The sequence below is a fragment of the Octodon degus genome, unplaced genomic scaffold (assembly GCF_000260255.1).
Source record: "Octodon degus isolate 3935 unplaced genomic scaffold, OctDeg1.0 scaffold00094, whole genome shotgun sequence".
NCBI lineage: Eukaryota > Metazoa > Chordata > Mammalia > Rodentia > Octodontidae > Octodon > Octodon degus.
The window spans coordinates 1,293,520-1,314,189 of NW_004524670.1; the positions used below are offsets into that span (position 1 = coordinate 1,293,520).

Here is a 20,670-nt window from a genome sequence, read left to right on the forward strand (position 1 = left end):
TGTGGTTTTAATTTGCATTTCACGAATAGCTAGCTATGTGGAGCATTTTTTCATATATTTATTCGCTTCTTTAATTTCTTCCAGAGTCAATTTTTAAACATAGATTTTGCTATTTGCCTGTTTAGAAAAATTATAATGGATTTCTACTGCGTTTTGAATTAAACCCAAAAATTATTTGAGCCTAAAAGGACTGATGTGAAAAGATTCTTGCTCATCTCTGTCATTTCAACTCATAGATTTTACTCTGACCTTATCAGAATGCCTTTTTTTCTTAAAATTTTACTCATTGTAGAACTTTTTGTGTGTTCCATTCTTTCTTGATGGATTGTTCTTTCTTTGATATTTCATACATGTCTTTTTCTGTGTTTATTCATCATATCTTAGGAGTGATGTGAGAATTAATTAGTCTTTTATATGTGGTCCTTCCTTACCTTGTTCTGTATCATAGTTGTACATTTGATTTTCTCAATTAATTTTGTATTTAATAGCTTTATTTATTAGCAGGAATTGCTTAGTACTTTTAATCTCCTCACTATAGCATAGAAATGTGATTATTAGAATGCATATTTGAATGTGCTGTCTGATGTGTGAACAATAATGTGAGATTTTTCTCTTCTATATAATCAGCCTAAATGACTGAAATAGAGAAAGGCTGACCAACTATATTGGATTAGATAATGGAAACCTAACAGAAAAACGTGCATACATAAGGTGTGAGAAGCAGATTCTTGACCTGGAGTATTCTATTATAAAATGATATACTGTATATGGTTTTAGCCACTTAGCCTCTTCACATTTAAATTAGAGTCAGTAATATAAGTCTTAACTAATCTTTTAGGCCCCTTATAGAAATAAATGAATTGTATAATAGTTTTTAGAAGAAACACTATATAATTCTAAGTAGTTTCAAATGTAACAGCAATATAAATAAAAATATACATCCTATCTTCTCTATCTTCAAAGTTTCAATGATTATTTTTATTCAACATTTTTAAATATTCAATTTTTAAAAACATACAACTGGTTATCATATGAAGACCTAGGGAGCATGACACATTTGTAACTTCAACACATTTATAGTCTCATACATAAACAGCAAGTAAATAGTATTAAAAATAGAAATTAGAGAGGTTAGGGAGATAACTCAATCATCTAAGTGCCTACCTGGCAAGTGCAAGGATCAAGGTTCCATCCCTGGTGTCACATGCAGGGTTGGCCCGGAGCTGGTCGGCTACAAAAACTGGGTGTGGTGGCACTGTCTGTAAGCCTAGTGCTACGGAGGCTGAGATAGGAGGATCACTATGAGCCTGAACTGCTTAGCAGGACCCTGTACCAAATAAATAAATAAATAGAAATCAGTACACCCCAAAAGGGTGAGAATAGCATGGTAGTTAAAAGGTTTCCAACTGCATAATTTTTCCATCTCTAACAGAAACAATAAAGTCATTAATTACATTAATCCAGGGGTAGAATAACTTGGAAAATTATAGACACTTAGTAAATATTTTTGAAGGAATAAGGTTGTGAAACAGTAAAGAGGACATTCCAAGGGACAGAGAAAAACAAAACCTTCATTTCTTTGGAAAGTTCACACTTTATTACAATCTATACTCCTTTGTATCTTGTTTCCTGGCTTAGCCTCTTTTTCTTTTTTTCTTTTTTTTTTTTTTTTTTTTGGTAGCTTATAATCCTAGTGAAACAAGATCTATGAAAAAATTGACCACGATAAGCCAAAATCAATGTTGAAAAATATAACATTTCCACTTTAAATATTTGAGCCAGCACCTAAAGTGAAAGCACATCTTTGCACTTTTTCCTTCTAGACTTTTTCTTAAATTCGTTTGCTTTCCTTGTCACTTTATTTGCTCCATAGGCCCACCATCTCCTCCCTTATTTCTGTTCCTTAGTATTTTAGGTCACTCAATGAATCACATGTCATACTTTTGCTTTCTATTTTAATTGTTTTCATTTCTAGATTGAAGTAAGTCCATATCAAAGCTATGTTTTAATCTGTTTATTTATCTATTTTTTGTATTTTAGGGAAAGGCCTATAGGGTGTTGAGGGTCTTACTACTAGATTTGACTTGTAGTGATCTTTCTGTTTACAGCCTCCCAAGAGCTGGGATTACAGGCTCATGCCACCACGCTCAATTTCAATTGCTGTCTCAGCATGCCCCAGGGTCAGTCCTGGGGATCGAATCCTTGGTCCCTACACCTGTTTGCAGGCACTTTAATCCTATGTTTTATCTAGAATACCAAGAAAAATAAAACAGAGAACAATGACTGACTTGATCTCTGTACAATATCTTTTTGGAAATAGCTTTATGAGTAAATCTCCCCTACTCCTGATTTACTTTAAAAAACATTTTTAGATAGAAACAGACATATATGCCGTTGTTCTCTTGGAATGGAGAAGCAAGTTTGAGGACTGCAACTCTGTTGGAGTGCTAACTTCACAGGATTCCATGTGTTGTCTCAAAACATTCTGAGAACTTCTGCACTGAGTGAGAAATGTTGGTGCTTTATGGGCGATTAGGGAAAAACCATCCTCTGGGGGAGCTGGAAAAAAATAGAAAATTTCCATGGAATTTTATTGTGGAGTCAAACCTTAAGTAACCTAAATATTTCTAAAATTGACTCTTTTCCTATTTCCTATAAAACAGAATTTCACATTTGGATTTTAACATGTACACATTCATCAACTTTGTTCTTTGATGAAGTGAAGAACAAATGTTCTCTCTTCTTTATTCTTTGTAAGTTCAAATGACCACTTTTACTAAAACAAAAGAGTCCATCAGAGAACAAAGTTAATGATTGTACTGCATGTTACAGAATATTAATTAGAGTTTTCTGAAAAATGATCTAACTATAATGTAATATATTGTAAGTTAGTTTTACTTTTGCTTATAAACAATCTCATGATGTTTTTATCTGTAGAGGTTGCTATAAGTATATTTCTGTTTTTCATCTCCCAACTAGTTACAATTCATGTTCAGCTACTAAACAGAATAAAATTGTCAAAAAAATAAACTGAAAGTTCATAATTGCTATGCTTTGTGTGTGCTTGTCCTCATGTGGTTATAGGCAGGGCTCTTCCAGAGGTGGCCAGCTCTAGAATGTGTGATGCTTGGATTGATTCATGTGCAGTGTTCTGCTCAAGGGAACTCAGATCAAGGCTATGAGTGCTGCCTGCTTTAGGTAGTCTGGATAATATATAAGGGATAAAATGAGTCCTGGTCATAGTTTGGTACTTTGCTATCTTCTGCCCGCTAGAAACTATTTCTCCCCTGCAATTCCTGCCTGCCATGCACCCTGCCTTAGAGCCAGTTGATTATGGACTGAAACTGCTACAAACTATGAGCCAAATAAACCTTTCTTCCCTTTGTTGGTGTTGGGTATTTTGTCTGAGCTAGGGAAAACTAAGACAGTAATTAAATAATGAAATATTTCCAAGTAGCTTGAAGTAAATGTCCCTCAAACATACATTTGCCCAAGAACAGTTTGTATTTTGCTTTAGGTAATGAAAAGTTCTTTCTTGCAGCTAATGTATGTGAATATTTACTTTTATTCTTGTACTGATACTTTAATGAACTTTACAATCTGTGTGGAAAGAAGGTATTATGATGACATTACCTTCTAATCAGAACGATTCCAGAAAGAAAACAAATCTCAAGAAAAATTTGAAATAAACCTTTGCAAATTTCTGCTAATCTTGAATATGTTTATATAAAAAGATTAGATTAATTAAAATAATTATTTTATAAACTTAATATGTTACCCAAAAGGTGACTTTTTGAAAAAAAAATCAATATTTCACAATTTAAAACATTATGGAATGAGACATGATAGTTAGCATAAACAAATTACTTCTGTAATGCAGTCCAAAGTACACAAGCTCTCTGTGGTAATCACCAGTTTTTCATTTTAGTAAAAGCGGTTGCCATGTCTAAATTGAGTCCAAAGCCCAAGGCACACTCCTCGCCTCATCAAAAGAAGCTATCGATTCATATTAGAGTATCATCTGGCTAGAGAGACCACACCAACATTCCACAAAGATGTAATTTTTGCTCTTAAAGATTTATATTCTAGAGGGCAGACTGACTAGCACAGAACTAAAAAATTTGCCAGGTCCTCATGACAGTACTAACAGACAATTCCAGCTGATTGCAAGGCATGACTGCTCTTTAATCCACCTGTATAGGCAAAGTGAGGGCTAGTGTTCAGGAGTTTCAAATTATGTCTCATATGCTGGGGCCTCAGTCAGAAGAGTGTAGCACAGGGCAATTTGCTGAACATCACTGTGATGGAGTAGAAATAATAAAACTTGTACAGTCAGCCCCCATGAAGGCTTTTCTGCAGAAGAACCTGCTAGTGGCTCTCTGCAAAGAAATGGGATACTTTTCTGTAAAGTTGGCAAATCAAGCAAAATGGAAAGTGCTTTATATAACCATTCATAAAGAACCAATTTAAAAGAAAAATGATGTCATCATTGTCCTGTGATTATAATACCTATAAAATGTAAAAGAAAATCCAGGGTACTATTAGAATGCCATACAGTGATAATTATTAAAACTACCTACTAACAAGGAAAAGTAGGTGTGAGTTTCTTTCAATAAATAAAATAGTCAAATACAGATCATATTTTTGTTTAAATTACATTCACAAAATTGTCAAGAAATGATAAAAAAGGACCTAAACCAGTATATTGAACTTGGGGTCAAAAGATCTGGATTTACAGTGTGTGTTCATCATCTGTGATGTACAATGGAACACATTCATCATTTTCTTGAACTTCAATATTGTAAAATGGGCATAATGATATCGACCTTCTGCTGAGAGGCTGTCAACCAAGATAATATGCTCTTCATCAGTATAGTGCAGCTAAGAGGATTCAGGCGGCTTGATCAATCTGCCAGCTACTGTTTGTGAAACTGTAGACATAGTAATTAAGAAAAAGCCTCAGTTTCTACACTGGCAGTTAAGATGTTTGGTTCATGGATTAAGAGCATTTGATGTTATAATCAAATTCTTTAATTTGAATCAGTTATCTACAAGCTTTGGCAAATGCTTAAGTTTTCTGGACCTCAATCTCATCTGTAAAATGAGAATGCAAACAGTACCTATTTCATGAACAGCTAAGATAATGCAATTTAATTCACCTAACAATTTCTAGAATGCTATGTAGCACACAGTAGGTACTTAATAAATGTTAGCCACTGTAAGAAGTATTGGAGCCAAAACGGACTCTGAATTTGGATAGGAGCTGCACCAGAACACAGATAAATATAGTAGATAGTGTTGCTGCAGGATTATGAAAGGAAAGGGCAAGGATTTTGTCCTTGTTTTAGCAGTTGCAATTTTACAACTGTATGATAAACTGTAATCTAAGATGGAGGCAAAAGATGACGAAATTTGCCCTGTGTATCATTTCTTAAGGCAATGCCTTCTCAGTGATTGACTGATAAACTAATTTCTGTTGTATTAATGGTCAGTAATGGATGAATGTGTTTTCCCTTCCAGGTAATATGTTCACATTTTAAGTGGGCACGTCGTGCTGGAGAATGCTCTAATGGGAAATAATATAACCTCGGTATTGAGTGATGTGGAAAATTTTTTATTTCAAGGAAGATTTTTATACTGCTACAATCACCAGGTTTTAGTATCTGAGGATTGCACAGAGGAAAACTCAATCCTAGAGGGCCCCAGGCTGCCCACAACCATCCTTTATCTGATCAATGAGACTGACCAGGGATGAGGAGAAGTATCTGCCAACCACACACAGAAACAGAATCATTACACTGGCCCTCAGAATGCGGGGTGGAAGTTATACTAAGCCCTTACTTTCATTGTTTTTCTCTCTCTGATCCCTGCATAAAGAGCAAAGTCATTGTGAAGAGTGACACAAACTAAACTGATCTTCCTTCCAACAAAATATAGTCCATTAATCTGTTTCTCTGAAGTTGTGTAATGAATATTTTAATGATCGAGTGGTGATAGCTCAAATATTCACCGAACAAACCCTCAGCCATCAGCCTGTCAAACAATATCCTGAATTTATTTCAAAACACTGACCACCCATGAAGTGCCAAACACTTTGAGAGAGCGGGAACAAAGTTCATATTCTTGCCCACAGAGTTTCCTTTTGGAAAGGAGATATTTCTCAGAATTAGTTAGCTATGTCTGCAACGTGTCAGCAGCAAATACACTACCTGTCGTTTCCTGCCGTGAATCCACTGCACCTCAGCTGCTTCCCAATACGTTGTCAGGCTTGGGACAAGCCAAGTTGCCATTTCCTCCCCAACAATCTCAATGGCCTTGCTATAGGTACTGGCTCCAGTTTCTCTTAAGATTTCCAGACCTATCAGGTTTTTCTGAGGACTGATGAAGAAGATCTGTACTTGGCTAAGACCCCACTTTGTCAACAGTGCTGTCAAAGAATCTTCTAGACTCAAAAATATGAATTGAGTGGAAGAGTCTGATCCAGGCCATGTCTTCTGAGCCAAACCCCATGGAGGAAAGCCTGCAGTGTGCAGCTTCTTCCCATTCTAGTCGCAGATCTCAAAAACAGGCCCAGAGACCAGATGAGGACTTGCTGCTATCGTTGTCATTTCTCTTCTCAATGTTTCTGTCCAAGGAAAATCCCTCCATGATCCAGATTCTGACACACATTTCCAATTTTCCTTAGTAAAGAACAATAAATATCAAAGTGATATACTGATCTTATGGGTTCACTCATCCTAAATGTATTCTTTAAGCAAAAAATGATGGAGGCCGAGAGATGAGAAAAGTGAAGTCTGTACGACCAGGAGAGCACCAATTTTGGGCACTGGGCTAAGAAAATTCTAGGTGTGAAATAAATAGATGCTTTCTGAGCATATTATTTGTACTATCCAGCTAAGGCAGCTCCCATCCAGTTTTCTGATGGGCAGAGCCCAACATAGCAGAAAAAGAAACCTAGGTCTTCTGATGTAAGCCATCTGATATCTCAAATGGGAACACTTCAAAGCACTATTGTTTCTAATGTCCTGGGCAAATGAATATATTTGAAACTTACACATTTTTGCAGCAGAGTGAAGTAGAAACTGGATTGTATCCTCTGCTTTTCTGTACTATTTTCTGGGAATCAGCTCCACATAAGATAAAGAAATCAGAAACTATTAAAGTGTGAATGAGTTGCGTGACATGTGATCATACATATAGTGCTGTGGATACTACATCTTTCAAAATCATATTTTTTTCAAATCAAGTTGGTAGGACAGTTTCAATAATTAACACATTGCATACATTCTTTCTAGTGGTTAATTACTGTACAAGATGCAGACATGACATCCTATCTACAAACACCATTAGAACAAATCACTCTATTCATTAAGAGAATGTAGCTATATATCTATCCTAACCACTTTGAATACACAGATACAAAATGGACATTCATCTGTATCCCCTTTTTTTTTATTAAGTTCCATTATTTGAATATTGTAGGTGTGTTAACTCAGCAAAATAATCTAAAAGAGTCCAGTAGTCCATAATAGTAAAGAATATGGAACGCTTCACGAATTTGTGCGTCATCCTTGCACAGGGGCCATGCTAATCTTCTCTGTATCATTCCAATTTTAGTATATGTGCTGCCGAAGCGAGCACTCAAAATCATTTAAAAGAGTATAGTGATCTTGGCTCTTATATTTGGACTTTACTTCGGCACTTATGTTTTGGACCAGCGAGTTGTGCATGAAAACAATCTCAGAGTCAAACACTGCTCCAGTCCTCTGCTACAATATCCTCTTTTCATCTCCACTCATTACCAGTTTGTTACACCTGAATCCAAACATGTATGTGCCTTCATGCACTTGTAAGCCTAAGCATGAAGGTCTAAAAGAAGCCTTCCAGAGCCCTCACATGAGCTGGCCTCTTGGCATCAGCCCCATCAACCTTTAAGAAACATTAAGCTGATTTTACACTGGGCCTTCTGTGGCAATGCTGAGGAAATAATCGCTTACACATTGAACTTCTCCCCTCTACAAGTCTGCTCTCATTGTGGTACACATGGCCACGCTCACCTCCACATCCCAAACTCATTCTGCAAGAAAGCGTATCTCATGGACGGAAGCTTTGAAGGAAACCAGACCTAATTACATCTTCACGAGAAGAATGAGTAGTGCTTGTTAAATCTATTTATTGGAAGAAACAGGTTGACTGGTGTGTAGAGAAGGCTGATACTTTCTTGGGGGAATAAATATTTATCAGGTTAAGCAGTATGATGGAGAACCAGGATTTTAAATTAAATTTTTGATATGCCACACTAGCAGGTGATATTCCCTTGACTAATTAAAATATTTGACATATTTTTGATGCATTTGCTCACTTGTCTTCTAAATATTTTCTCCCACCTGCAGTGAATAAATAGATAAACTTGGTAGTTCTAGTGAGTTGCATGTACTTTGCACTTTGAAGTTGAGTGATAAGTATCATCTTTCCAAAAAAAAAAAAAAATGATTCCAATTAGCCTAATTTCCAAGGGACTTTACTTTGGGATCATAGCACACTTTTATCACTTTATCATTCTCTGAACATCTTTATGTGCTGTCCTGAAACTTCCTGTATGCTGGTATCATTCTCCTTAGTTGATGCTATTCACACCTAGGTGCTCCAAATAAATGTGGAAATGTGCAGATTTTAAAGAATTCTCATGTATATAAAAGTAAGAGCAAAGACATAGAGCCTGCAAAAATAGTCACTGCTATTCTTTTCCAATTATTCTATTCTTTAAACAATGAACTTTTTAGATAGACTGCCTTGTTACTATGACATTCATGATTGCTGGAATTTTCCTGTATGATTCACCTTTCCTGGCACTCTGTAATTTGTGGAGAATATATATATATATATATATATATATATATATATATATTGAATTACCTTGATGGGACAAAGGTGAAAAGAAAGTAACAACAATAACCAACTGTTCTTGTTTGAAACAAAGTGGCAGCCTGAAGTCTTTAGAAGAAAAATTATATTCCCTTTAAAAGATATTTTAAGATGTTTCTGCTTTTATCTCCAAAACGTATTCATTACATGTTTTTTTAAAAAAATTCCTTTGACTCTGTTCATTTCTGCTTGTATCTAAGCCTTTGGCCATAGGTATGGGAAATCAAGTCAGAATCAAAGCCTCCCATAAGGGAAAAGGAAAATGAATGTGTAAAACAGGCAAGATAGCCACGCCAAGTGCCATGGCAGTTCGCCTAATGAGCTGAGCTCTTTCACGCGTCCCTGTCTTTCCACAATGCTGCCTTGCCGCATGAAATGTTCTTGCTGTCATTTTCTGGGGAGTTGCTGTTTCTTTCTCAGAACTCAGCTCTGGCACCACTTCAGCGCTTTCCCTGGCTTCCCAGGTCCAGTTAGTGTGCTCTTCGGTCCCTGTGCGCACTTAATCACAGCAGGTGCCTCTGTGTTGTGAATGTGTCTACACCCGGATCTTCTCTTTCAGGGAGGTAACCACTGACAGGCTGTCTGCTTCTCAACTCCGAGCTGCCAGGCCGGCACCAGCACTTCTCATGTACAATCTGAGTAAATTAAGTGAATGTGGGTGAGTGACCCTTTGCTCTCCAAAGGGAGAAAGGGAAACCCTGAAGAATGCAGACTGGGTTCTGGAGCATTCACCTGTAAAGGTGAAATGGTTTTCTTTCCTTTTTGGCCATTGGTTAGAATCTTTCTATGGTGGCTTAAAATGTAGATGGGTGGGGCGAGAAAGGAAGATGAAGGCCTGGGTTCTGGAATTTTCTTGAGGAGCCTCAGGCATTGGGAAAATATTTTACTTTTATTTCTATTTTGGTTTTGTTGAGGCAGGGTCTTGCTGAGTAGTTGGTCTGCAACTCACTAAACAGCCCAGGCTGGACTTGAATTAGTGGCAATGTGCCTCCCTCAACCTCCTGAGCATTGAGATTACAGATATTGGCCAATACACCTGGCTAAGAAATTATTTTCGGTAGATGAGATTAAGCCAGGGAAAAGACAGTGCTGTCAGGTGAGGGGTTGGGGTGCGTGTGTGTGTGTGTGTGTGTGTGTGTGTGTGTGTGTGAGTTTTCTATCAGAAGAAGGGAGTGCTAAAGTCTAGCATGGTCTGCAGATCTGGCTGCGTAGATGAGGGTGACATGAGCCTAAGCCATTCAGTGATTAACAGGAGGCCCTGGCTAAGTCAAGATTCCGAATCAAAAGTTACACCAGCAGCTGCAAATGCCAGAAGTTAAGCCCTTGTCAGGAGATGTAAGCTGGTGCAAGTCCACGGATAAGCAAGAGGTCAGGGGTCCCCTTTGCTACCTTCCTCTGCCTCTGGCAGTCTTGTCAAATCTCTTTGCTGCATATCTGACAGCATCTTGGGAAAGGATACTGGAAAGTGAACACCATCTGAAAAATTGAACATATTTTATCAGAAAAAGCTGAAAATTGACATAAAGGACTATTATGATATTAATTATTTTGAAAAGCAAAATAGGAACAGCTGTTGTTATTATTATCATTATTATTTTCACTAAGATTGGGGCTATAGATAATAAAGTAGTTTAAAATGACATTTATGCGTATCAAAGTTAAGATACATTCATCTACACACATTTTTTCATGGCTTATGTCCATGTTAGGTATAAGCTAGCATGAACTAGGACTTTTTCCTATCCAGAGTCTGAATACCTTGAAAATAATATTTCATGATTTTTGGATTTTGATATTTTATACAACAAACTGCGCACATAACAAATCCACATATGACCACCTTATTTTCTTAATATTATTAAATTTCCTTGCAAATTAAATCACCAAATTCTTGTGAGCAATGCACCAGTATATTTACTAACATGTCTTTTTTACCTATGAGAAAACAAAAGTAAAAGAAGTATAATGACATCATAAGACCACAAAACTTCTGCTTATAACAACAAAGTAAGAAGGAGAATTTTACCAATTACCTCAGTTATTCAGGAAAGCTATCATTTTGGTCTATTTATACACAATTTTCTTTTAAAAAACATACACATTTGGGTAAACAGGGAACAGCTGTCTTCTTCCCACCTGGCCTGCATTGAAAGTCTCATGGATTTATTATACCGGTGTAATTTCCCCAGACAACGCATACACCTATTTTTTGCTGTTCTTCTCCCAAAGTAAAATAGAAAGTAGATAAAGAAGGGAGAATAACTGCTTTCAAAAGACCTGAATGAAACTATTCTGCTTATCACTTCCTGCTTCATTTAAAAAGCAAAGTGAAATGAAATAGTTAAGCAATTATCTGAATAATTCGGATCCTGGTTTGGGCTTCATGTCTTACTAAAGAGAGATAGCTAAAAGTTCTTTGTAGGATTCTTTATGATTCTTGGATTTCTTTTCTTTTCTTTTTTTTGTGTGGCTGGCTTGGCCCACCCTGAGGGTAGGGCTGGCATGGCATGTGGAGCCAGGGATTGACCCATGGTTCACTGTGCTTGCCTAAGCAGGAGCCCTAGACTGCTGAGTTATCTCACTGGCATCTCCTGGATTTCTCTAAGACTCTGTCTGAATAAAGGCACTACCTTTGGCTGTGTTGATGTGAACAACATTACATTGAAATTCTTGATGAGAACGGGTAAGGAGCTGTTATGATCTGAACATGGAAGATCCCCCAAAGGCTCACAAGTTGAACACTTGGTTCACAGCGGGCAGCAGTATTGGAGGTGATAGAAACCTTAGAAAGGGTCTTGTTGGAGAAGTAGGTCACAGGGGCACACCCCTGAAGGGCATATTGGGGTCCCCCATTTTTCTGATTTCTCTTGGTGAGCATATTTGTGCCCTCATACGGTCTCTGCCCCCATTCTTGGCCTCCCATAGACACAGAAACCATAGACTAGAGCTGAGCAACCACGCCTGAACCTCTGAGACTGTGGGCCCAAATGCATCTTCCCCACTTTAAGTGGATTTTCTGAGGTATTTTGTCATAGAGGTGAAAAACTGACATAGAAATTATTTTTCTATTATTTGGCATTCTTTCAGAAAAGTGCCTAGAGGACAGCTGTTCAGCGCTGTAGTGTTTTAAGACTCCTGGATTCTAAGGTTGTCCTGAATTGTGTGTATGCTTGTAGCATCCCCACTCCCAGCTACATCACTGAAAGAGCAATTCAGTGCACTAGCATTGCTTGCACGTGGTCAGCAATTACTGTGCACTCAGCAAAGTCCACCCTAGCCTCATCTGTATTTATGTCGCACTTTAGCATCCACTCAGTCCACTCTGTTGTCAAATTCAGAGCTCACATATGACTCCACCTCCCCATGCCCTATCTTGTGGTGTCTGCTATACTCCTAGGAATGCTTAGGACTTGATGTACTTTTCCTTTTGCATGTTACGCTTTTGTGAGTCCCGACCCCCCAGCATTTGGTGCCCTGATCTTTCAAGACTCGCTTCAGGAATCATCTTTTCCATGAGAGTTTTCTGACACGGTCTGCCTCTACTATTCTCTGACATACTTCTTTCCACTCTCCAGAGCTCAGGAAGTCTCGGGGCATGAGCATGAGACATTCTATGAAAATGTGGTTGCTTTTCTGACTTCTACCCTAGAGTCAATATTCATTTAGGAAAACAATCTTTGTCTCATTTATCTTGGCATGACAACAGCTAGCAACAGCGATGCTTGGCTCATTTTAGATTGTCCCATGATTTTTTAAAATTAATGAATGAGGTGGACTGAATATATTTTTGGGAATTTTTATTAGTGTTTGCAATGTATAACAAATACATTAATTGTAAAGAGTTGGTCATAGGCCCCTCTTTATCCTTCATATTTCCTCTTCTGTTTCACTTCCTTTCCTCTCCCTCCATCCTTCAATTCCCTTCTCATCTCTAAAAGCTTTGCCTCTCTCCTTCCTATCATGTATTTTTTATTTGGTTCTTTAAATTATTTATACTTTGGGTTTCTCTTATAACAAAAACCAGTCAATGTTTAAATTTAAATTGATGTATCTGATTCATTTCTCTTAGTACACTATTTCAGGGTGTATCTATTTTCCTACAAATGATGCAGATTTATCTTTATGACTGAAATATATACATATAAATCTCACATTTTATTTATCCATTCATCTGCTGATAACCATAGTAAGTCTTAACCTTTTCATTTTTACATTAAGAATTGGAGACTGGGGATATTAAAAATGTATTTGAAGACTTAGTGCTAACAAAGGGAAGGTTGGTAACTTGAAATTTAGTAACTGATTCCAGGGAGGGTGGCCTTTCCAACTAGTCTGTCCATTGGCGGAAGTCAGACCTTCATCAGCTGCACCTTCTGAAACTAAGAGTGGGGGCCCTGGTGCTGACCTCTGCCAGTTGGATTGACAGATGGGACACAGCACAGGTGGAGGCTCGGAGCGCTGGCTAAGGAGCAACCTGTCTGTGTTCATATCACCGCGCTTACCTTCTGCTAGGTACCTAATTCGTATGTGCCTCACATATAAAATGAAAATCAAATATTGACCTCCTATGGTGTCAAAACATTAAAGAAGATTGTGTAAATCATTAGGCCAGTCCCTGGCACATTAGGTGTTCTACGTACTTCTTGTTATTGTGCATGTTTGCTGTCACTAAAAATGGGGAAATGAATTCTTTAGTCAGTGTGACTTTTTTTTTTTTTTTTTTTTTTTTTTTTTAAGAACCAGTGATTAAACTCAGGCCCTTGCACTTGCCAGGGAAGCGCTTATTTTACTGAGCCCTCTCCCCGGCACCCAGTGTGACTTTTGACAGACCAAATATTTTAAATCAAGGAGTAAAATAATAAAGGTGTCCTAATCGAGGAAAAGGCTGAGAACCACTGGATGTGCTGTTTATCCTTCTGGATGAACTTTAAAGATCATCAAGTAAAATTAAATACTTCATGCAGTACACAAACAGAAAATGTCTCCTTTCCAGGGAGGACACTGATGGAGAGCTGCAAACAGACTTTCTAGTTGCTGGGAGCAGTTTGGCAAAGAAATAATACAAGCAGACATCATTTCAAGTAAATACTCCCTTTACAATAGTCACTGAAAAGCTATTAAACATGCCTCCAGATCAAAATTTACAGCAGAACCCACAGACAAGATTCACAGTGTTTTGGTCTGGAAGGGGTCTCCTGTGGTTGCACAGGAAATATTTAGGGAGCTCTTACTTTGCAGCACTATGTGTTATTTAAGTGATATTATGCATGCTAAGGATTACTTTGAAATGAAATAGAAATAAAACATAAGGGTGATACGATAAAATTCAAATAGACTGAAATAACACACCAATTTGGGGAGTCATGAGAACATCTTGGAGTCACACTGCTAGAATAACATGTCCAGATTAGGCAATTAAGACAGAGCTTTCATTAGAGAAAGTGTGAAAATACATAAGAGAAGTGCCAGTACTGAACAATATTACTGGGGTGCTGCTAAATCCTGTTGTACATTTGTGAGATCCTTGGATTAAAAAAATAATAATGATAATGCAAATATCTCCCAGATCAAGAAAGAAATTGAGACCTCTTATTGCAGATAGTTTATGAAGAACATGGGAGAAAAGAAACACTATCAAACAAAAGGCACAAAATCTATTTTTTCTCTTAGTTCTACTTATTTAGAGCAATGCAATTTTAAGAGGTTAAATAATCTCTGATTTATAATCTGTGTATTGGGGTTTTAACACTTGACTACTGTACAATCTTGTAACAATCAAATGAAGTAGTGTATGTGAAGGCATTTTTGGAAACAGTAAAGTGTCAAAAAAAAGTCAAGTTGTTTCCAAAGATAATTCTTAAAATGAACTGCAAAGGCATATATTTACTATATATAGAGACTATATTTCTTATTTCAGTGGAGATTGAAAATGGACTGCTCATTTGCATAAAAGAATAAAGTAAGGAAAAGTAATGGGCCTAGAAGCAAAATGGTTAGTGTTTAACAAGGAAACAAAAAACAATTGTGTTTTGTTTTCCCCTAAAATATATCTTGGGAGGCTATATAATTGAAATTTTCTGACTCTCGGTTGAGCTCAGGCTATAATTTTTGAAGCGGTCTTGCTTAGCATGAGTTCTTAAGATAGCATTCTTCTGGCCTCAAGGGAATACTGAATGGAGGTCTTAGGGTTCCATTAGGAGGCAATTTTCTTCAGGCTGAGTAACTCAGGATAAACCTCTGTGACAGTAAAAGCCTTGCCAGCCACCCCCGTGGCATGGTGAGAAGATAACCCACACTCTAGGGCTTCTTTTTCCAGATTGAATGCACTAGGAATAGGGCCAACAACCCCACAATCTATGTTAGACAGTATTATTTTTCATCTTGAAGAAGAAACTTACATTACTAACTTATGAGGTCTGTTTGATAGATCGCATGTTGAGCAGTGGGATCAGAGAGAGATGATAGATCCTCAGTGTAAATCATGACATTGCTTTACAAATAAGTTAATTTATACAATGCCAATATAAAATACATCAATATGTATTCTATGTTGCACTTTTATAAATCTGAAAACTTTTGGGAAAGATAGTGGGATAAGATTGTTTTTGTGGGGCCAGGGAGATAGCTCAGTAGAATAAGTGCTTGCCTGGCAAGCACAAGGGCTTGAGTTCAATCTCTGGTTCCACACAGAAAAAAAGATTGTTTTTGTAATTTTTTGCACATTTATTGAGTAAAATGACAAAAAAGAAACAACTGTAAGGAAAACTGCAGCACTAAAACTAGAGATTTTGCCAATCATAGACATTTTAAGGCTATTTGTGAGATACACACAGTCTAGAACATTTGTGAAGATCATGCTAGGAAGCAGAACACAACTTATTTTTTAGTGAAAGTTGTATACTCCTCCCCAGATATGCTTTAGTGAATGGATGCAACTTTCTTTCAGCTTCAGTGAGTGTTGTTTGCCAAGAACTCATAACTTTCTTCTCCAACAAAATTCCCTTCTGCTATGGTTTGTGTCTAGTTGTTCCCCCAAAGCCTCATGCAGTCACTGGGGAGCAGTTCTAAAGTTTGTGATTAATTCACAATACAAGGCTGGGATTACGGGTTTGAGTACTGCTGGAACTATGGGTGTGCATGCTACACCCAGCCTGGGGCAGATATCCTGAAGGCAATGTGAGGAGGGGAGAGAGGCTTGCTAGCTGTTGCAGCTGCTGCCCCTCCCTTTGCTCTTTGCTATTTTCCACCACCATGAATGGTTGCTCTTTTCTGTGTCACACTCTGCCTGCAGCCAGTTGTGTATGGACTGAAACCTCCACTAACTGTGAGGTAAATAAACCTTCCTTCCTTAATTGTGGATGTCAAAATTTTCTCATTTTGTCCCAGCCATGAGAAAAAAGTAACTGAGACATCTCCTCACTCCAGGTAACCCCTAGGAGAACCAGTGATCAGCTGCTGATACAGGAGCTAAAACTTGCTCCCTCGCCTAAAGATGATTCCATCTTTCGGAATATTATTAAGATTAAGATTAATATTCAGTTAAGCAGCCATATATTGCTTAGTTTTCTTGCTTCCACTCTCTAGACTTCCTCTCCTCCTGAGAACCTCTTAAACCTGTCATAAGAATCTCTTCCTTAGTCATCACTTCTAGGGAACTGGAAAGTTCGAAGACATATTAACAAAAGTGACATATTGTTTTGAAATGCAGGTGGAAAAACTCTGAAATTCTATCAAAGTTTCTCAGCTGGGACTGCCTAGGTATTGAAGGTTTAGCTAAGACATGAGAAGAACTGGAAAAGCACAATTTGAGGTTCTTCTAACATAGGTGTATTATGTTCTAAAAGAATAGTGATTCCATTGAAGCCCTTTATTTTTCTCTGAGATGGTTTTCTAGCAGTGATGCTATACTTTGAAAAAGAGCAATACAGTAGTATTTATCTATTGCTGAAAAACAAATGACCCCAACTGTAGTAACTTAAGACAGTCTATATTCTGTTGGAAAGGAATCAAGTGGGGAAGGAAAAAAAAAATATATATATATATATATGTATATGTATATATTTCTAGGCACATGTAGTTGTTGGCAATATTCAGTTTCTTATGAGCTCTGAGACTGAGGATGTCAGGTCCTTGCTGGATCTTTTGGGAAGGCATCTTGCCATGGAAGCAGGGCAAGGGAGAGCTGCATCGGGGTGGCTGGTTAGAGAAAAGAGGTAGCTAAATGGTGCATGATCTCTTGAGTAACATCCTTCACTGCTGCTATTAGAAACCAGGCAGAGATATTTACATTCAAGGGGAGAAGGTATAACCTGGACTAATCCACAAGCAGTTGGGTGCGCTTAAAGGAAGTCTTGGAGTCTTGTCACTACATCCACTAGTGGAGAGGAAAGAGTTCTAGAAATTGACACAGATCATTGGAAAGATGTGAGCAAATCCATGTGGAAGCATTTAACATTGTAGATCTTTAGTAGTAAGAGCATTATTGAAGGAGAAAGCATAGTTTTGTTACATTGGAATCTTGACTACTTTTCATACCAAACTTCTTTCCCGGAGGGTCAGCAGAATTAAAGGCAACTATGATGGGAGAGGATTTTCTCCAAACTTAGCTAAGTTGGCTTCCATGCAGTGAATTTTTTTTTCACAATATCTACTGTACATTTTATTTTATTTTTTTCCAAAGTTTTATTGATAAACAGATAGCAATGAGACAGTTTCAAATCAAATCGGAAGTACAGTTTCAACAAATAATACACTGCATATATTCTTCTTAGTGGTTAATTGCTGTACAAGATGCGGACTTGTGATCCTATTTACAAACACCATTAGAACAAATCATTCTATTCATTAAGAGAATGCAACTATATATCTATCCTAACCTCTTTGAATACACAGATACAAAATGGACATTCATCGGTATACCCCATTTTTCTAAGTTCCGTTATAGAATATTATAGGTGTGTAAACTCAGCAAAATATTCTATAAGAGTCCAGTAGCCCATAATAGCATTGGGTCTTCTGTTTAACTGGCAATGTCAGAAATTATTGACCTGAGTCCCCCACAGCTCAACTTATCAGCATGGCTTTATTTCTTATATTTCGACTTCATACTTTTCTACTGGATGGTTAAGACCCCATGCAGTGAATTTAACAAATATATGTGTTGTTGGTTGGCATCCAACATACTTTGAGAGGCTCATTATGTTGAAGGCTTGGTTGCCCGCTGATGGACTCTTTAGACCTTGGATCCCAATGAGTCTAATTTCATCAAATGGACTGATGTACACTGACTCATAATTTGATGGTGTTTGGGAAGTGATGGAAGTATTCAGATTAAGTCTAGTTGAAAGAAATGGGTTATGGGGACATGAAGTAGGGCATTATACTTTGTCACCAGTTCTTTCTATGAGGCTCTTTCCCCATCTCTCTGCTTTCTGGCCACCAAGAGGGGAAGAGCTTTGCTTTATTATGCCCTTATACCATGTTATATTTCTTACCACAGAAACAGTGGAGGCAGGGGACCATGAACTGAGACTCTGAAACCATGAGGGGTTTAAATAAACCTTTCCTCCTACAAATTATTTTTTCTCAAACTACTCTTTTTTCACAAGCATACATGAGGCTAACAAAATCTTCTGGGAAACAGAAATACTTTGACTTCAACTTTCTATAGTGCTAGCCTTCTTTCCCCATTCTAGAAACTACCACAAACATATGGTAATATTAATTTACATAATCTCTCAATTATTTTCAGGGACGATGTGTTTCCAGATATTGGGCACAAAACAAGAAAGTTAAGAGCCAATTGAACACCTCTTTTATTAATGGGAAAGAAATAAAATGGAAGCCATTGTACTAAGCCTAGCATCTTACACCCTGCAAACTAATGGACTCATCACATTCTACAACAATAGTGTGGAAACATTGAGTAGAAAAGTATTTATTTGCAGAAGATTTATTCAGGGAAACAAAATTAAATTTTAGGTACTATTTTAGACCATTAAGGATAATATGATAAATAAATGAATGTGAAAATTATATTACATGATGGAATATTTTTCTTAAGAAGCCAAATAAAAAAGTCTAATAAAAATAAATAATTCTATTAAAACATCCCAAATAGTAAAGAGCTAACTTATCAGTTCAAGAAAAGTGAATTGTTAAGACACAGGTGAGACTATTACATTGAACAACAAAGAAAAGCTATAAAACTCTAATAATGGTTACAGAAATACATACAGTGATGATTCAACAGACCCATAATTTATAATCCTCTGAAAGGGAATAGAAATGAACATAAATCATTAAAGAAAATAGAATAAAACTGAAGTATAAAAGACATTTTTCAATTAAAGATAGATCTAATTCTGTCTACACACAGGGCTTTTCATATATTTAGACAAAATTAAAGAGTAACAAATAACTTTGAATTTTCCTCTGATCAGATTATTGTATTTTAAAGTCCCAAACTAAGACCTAACCAGTTAGAAAATAGTGAACATTGAAAAGGAGAGATCAAATGCCTATCCTTGCCCTACTTGCTTTACACAGCAGTCACCGAGTTAAAGGGCAGTGATGGCGGATGAAGCAAGAGTAGGCTGTTGGGACTGGGATTGTTGATCTCCAGTTTTAAAGGCCGATTATTTTCTGGTTGGGTCTTACTTTCTGGGAAGTGGGGGAGGCATACTGCAGAGGAAGAAACTCATTACTTTAAAGGGAAAATAGACTTATAATTGCTTTTTAGTTATAAAATATGTTAGAGAAGAGTGGATCAATGTTTTACTAGAAAGCCAGAAGTTTTTCTGAAATATTTTCTTTAATGTAAAAGCAATAAAAATATACCACTTTTGCAACTTTCAGGGGGAGTAAAATAAGAGACTTTTGTAGAATACTACAATTAATCATAGTAATTTATGAGAACTGGGATAAGAGTTGTTAGTTCTTAATTTTGAATCTATTTCAGAAAAATATTACATCGGACACATGTGACTTTAGAAATATATACAAAGATGCATTTATCAAAAGGTGTATATACTTCTATTGTTAATCAACATAAGAGTATTGAGCATATTTGTTTTTTTTCAGTAATGGGGATAGAATTCAGGACCCTGCCTGTGCCAGGCAAACACTTATTCTACTGAGCTATCTCCCTGGGCCTATAGGATACTTAAATGTAAGTATGTATTTCATAAGATCTATACTTGGTCATTACATGAGATGTGATAAAATATGGTGAATATTTAAAGTTTAAAAATGTATAGTAAAAGACACATGATATCACCCCTCAAAATACATACCTTTGCTTCAAACACATTGTGCTTGCTACTTTTGGAAACAAGGATTTCTCTCTAGAGTTGCTCTGTCCTCATTGCCTCAGTGTCCTAATTCAATTCAAAACATTTACCTTTCGTGACCACGTTGACTTTAGGGAAGAGGCAGAAATCTCATGGCGCCAGATGTAGTCAGTACAGTGGATGAGCAAGCGCTGTGCTGTTCGTACAACTTGCTTTGCTATTGAAAGGCACTTGGCAGCATTCACTACAGTTTTTATCACACCTGCAATAGCCACTCATGGAAAAGAACTTCCAGAACTGCTTCAGAAAGTGGCAAGTATTAGGGAAAAAGCAGGTTTAAAGTGAAGGGGAGTATTTTGAAGGGGATTAATGGCATTGTGTTTTTTTACTGTTTTTTTTTTTAAATTTAAACTTTTATTGTGTAGGTTGATCATACATTTTATTTTTTTATTGT

At 36.9% G+C, this 20,670-nt stretch overlaps 1 non-coding gene across 1 annotated transcript; it reads right to left on the reverse strand.

Moving 5' to 3' along the window:
* Positions 1-7,534: 7,534 nt before the first annotated feature.
* Positions 7,535-7,641, reverse strand: LOC111818558. The gene has a single exon (XR_002822522.1). It is a non-coding gene; the product is annotated as a U6 spliceosomal RNA (small nuclear RNA).
* Between the last annotated feature and the right edge of the window lie 13,029 nt (positions 7,642-20,670).